We start from the raw sequence: 3,637 nt of genomic DNA, 5'->3' as shown, positions 1-3,637 counted from the left end.
TCGCAAAGCAAGTATCATTCACAATATTTATTTATTATTTATTTATGAATTTATTTACTTATTATTTATTTATTTATTATTTTATTTGTTTGACTGAGAGAGCCAGAGAGCACAAGAGGAAGAAAAGGCAGAGGGAGAGGGAGAAGCAGGGTCTGCACTGAAAAGGGAGCCCGATGTGGGGCTCAATCCCAGGACCCTGGGATCATGACCTGAGCCGAAGGCAGATACTTAAACATCTGAGTCACCCGGGGGCCTCTCATTCACACTATTTAAATCATGGAGGTAACCCAAATGTCTATCAATGAATGAATGAATGAATAAGCAATGGAATATTATTAATCTTTATTTTACAACGGTATGAAAATACTTAATACCACTGAATTATACACTTAAAATGATTAAGATAGTAAATTTTATACATACTGTACTGTAATAAAAATATTAGAAAAAATTAAATGTATGCCTCTTTGGTTCCTTCCACCATCTTCTTTCCCCTCCTTCCTTCCTTCCTTTTTTTTTTTTGTTTTCCCCCTTCCATTCCTGATGCCTGGTAACAACTGAACTGATTTCTGCCCTTGTACTTTTCCTTTTTCTAGAAAACGATATACAGATAGAATCACATGGTAGGCAGTGGGCTTCTGTGCCTGGCTTCTTTCACTTAACATTACACTGTAGGGCCTCAATTTGTTACTGCATTGTTGTTTTTTTTTATTGTTGTGTGGTGTGTTGTATGGATGTGCCACAATCTGTATACTATTTTCCAGTGGATAGACATTTGGTTGGTACCCAGTTTGGGGTTTTATGAATATATCTGATGTTAACATTTACATACAGATCTCTGTGTGTGAGCTACTTATAATTTTTTCATTTTTTAAACTTACTTTTTCTAACTTCTTACCATTCCAAATAGGAGAACATTAGCAGGGTCCTATAAGTCACTGAAATGTAGGAGGGGTCAGGAATTGATGAGGGCCAGTTCAAGTGGTTTTAACTGGATATGTCATTCTAAAATCTTCCCTTTATCCCCCTTCTGCTTTGGTATTCCATTCAGTTTCAAATGTGGTTTTCTGATCTGACTCACATCTTAATTCCAGGCACTTGTTAGAAATTACACTGGTTGCAAAATGGCAGGAAGAAAAGATCAAATCTCTTTTGGATTTAAATTTGGAATGAAATGGGACTTTTGTTTAAATTCAATAGAAGCAGTTAACAAAGGAATAGAGACCTTAAAGATGTTTCATTAAAATTACCCATAATGCTACTCTGAGTGATTCATGGTTTTGAGCATTTAAATGAGTCATATTCACCCAAAAGCTTAAACTAATTTCTATTCTAAATGAGGTTCTTAGGGAAATTCTATTAACCATTTAAGCACCATGCAAATTCTCCCCAGTTCAGGTTCTACCTCCTTCATGAAGGAGGTTCCTTCCTCAATCAATTTTCCCTTCTCTGATTTTCTAAATTCCTTTTGACAATATACTATTCATTTGCTCTCTTATATAAGGTATGCATCCTTATTTAATTCAGTGTGCATGGGGATGCCTGGGTGGCTCAGTTGGTTAAGTGGCTACCTTTGGCTCAGATCATCATCCCAGAGTCCTGGGATTAAGTCCTGCATCAGGCTCCTTGCTCAGTGGGGAGCCTGAGCTCCCTCTCTGCCTCTCTGCCTGCCACTCTCTTTTCTCTCTGCCTGCCACTCTCCCTACTTGTGCTCTCTCTTCCTCTCTCTCTCCCTGACAAATAAATAAATAAAATCCTTTTTAAAAAATTCAGTGTGTGTGTGTGTGTGTTTATGTATGATTTATGTTAGAAGATTTAATCTCGGAGGAGCCAAAAAAGGATTTGGGGAGAAGAGCTCTTTTCTTTCCATCTGGCATCAGCCATCAGCTCCAAGGTAAGCCAAGATGGGTGCTTACAAGTACGTCTAGGAGCTATGGAGGAAAAAGCAGTCTTATGTAATGTCTTTTGTTTTCAGGGTGCACCACTGGTGGTACTGCTAGCTCTCTGAGCTCCACAGGGCCTCCTGACCCCACTCAATCCACCAAACTGCCCAATAAAGTGCGTAGACTATGGCATAAGGCCAACCAAGGTTATGCCATATATCGGATTCGTGGGTGACACGGTGGCAACAAACGCCCAGATCCTAAGGGTGCTACCTATGCCAAGCCTGTCCATCATGGTGTTAACCAGCTAAAGTTTGCCCAAAGCCTTCAGTCTGTTGCAAATGAGAGAGCTGGACACCACCCTGGGGCTCTGAGAGTCTTGAACACTTACTGGGTTGTCAAAGATTCCACATACAAATTCTTCGAGGTTATCCTCCTTGATCCATTCTATAAAGCTATCAGAAGAAATCCTGACACCCAGTGGATCACCTAACCAGTACATAAACACAGGGAGCTCTGAGGGTTGGCATCAGCAGGCTCAAGAGCCCTAGCCATGGAAAGGGTCACAAGTTCTACCACACTATTGGCTGTTCTTGCCTCCCAACATGGAGAAGACACAATACTCTCCAGGTCCACCATTACTGCTCAAATAAGTAATGCTTGTAAAATTCTTACCTAATAAACAATTTAGGATATTCAAAGAAGAAAAAAAAATTAATCTCCAAAAGCTCAGGGATCATAGTCAGAAAGCATTAGAGCAAAAAGAATCTTATAGAGATTATTTTATTCTTCCTGATTAAACAATTAAGAAGCTGTTTCCATGTGTTGAGTGTCTTCTATGTGCCATGAATTATATTGGCCAATTTATTTATATTTCATCATTTAATTTAATCTATCCTTATAGCAACTTCATATTAAGGTGGCATAAGCAGCAATAAAAAGATGAAATTTCTAAAGTCACATTTATTTTTTTTTTAAGATTTTATTTATTTATTTGACAGAGAGAGAGAGATCACAAGTAGGCAGAGAGGCAGGCAGAGAGAGAGGAGGAAGCAGGCTCCCTGCCGAGCAGAGAGCCCGATGCGGGTCTTGATCCCAGGACCCTGGGATCATGACCTGAGCTGAAGGCAGAGGCTTTAACCCACTGAGCCACCCAGGCACCCAAAAAGATGAAATTTCTAATCAGACAGAATTAGATTCTAATTTCACCTCTGTTCCCTACTACCTGTGTGATAATTGTCTTAACCTCTTAAATCTTTTGTGTTTGTTAAGTGTTAACAAGAGTACAATACCTCCATCATAACCTAAAAGGACAAATAAATATAATGTACGTGAGATGTCTAATACCTAGTAAACTCTCAAAAGTAAGAATTATATTGCTTACTTTATCTAGATGATGAAATTGCAGTTCAGAGTGGTGAATTCATTTAAGATCACATATAAGTGGCCGAGTCGAATTATGAGCTAAGACAGCCACTCCATACCTTATCTTATGAACACCCATTTCTTTTTTCTTTTTAATTTTTAAAGATTGTATTTATTCATTTGACAGAGAAAGAGAAAGAGAACAAGTAAGGTGGGGGGCAGAGGCAGAAGCAGGTTCCCCTCTGAGCAAGGAGCCTAATGCAGGGTTCGATCCCAGGACCCTGGGATCATGACCTGAGCTGAAAGCAGACACTTAACCAACTGAGCTACCCAGGCGCCCTTAAATGCTTATTTCTTACACTTCTTTACTCATCTCTGTAGCACTTGTT

At 39.2% G+C, this 3,637-nt stretch overlaps 1 pseudogene; it reads left to right on the top strand.

Annotated features, from left to right (window-relative positions):
- The first annotated feature begins 1,904 nt into the window (after positions 1–1,904).
- LOC111158535 lies at positions 1,905–2,540 on the top strand (annotated as a pseudogene).
- The last annotated feature ends 1,097 nt before the right edge of the window (positions 2,541–3,637 follow it).

This window comes from Enhydra lutris, unplaced genomic scaffold (genome assembly GCF_002288905.1).
Source record: "Enhydra lutris kenyoni isolate GAN:26980312 unplaced genomic scaffold, ASM228890v2 scaffoldscaffold60, whole genome shotgun sequence".
Classification (NCBI taxonomy): Eukaryota; Metazoa; Chordata; class Mammalia; order Carnivora; family Mustelidae; genus Enhydra; species Enhydra lutris.
Note: the sequence above shows the minus strand (reverse complement) of the source record. Positions and strands in the feature narration are given on the sequence as shown.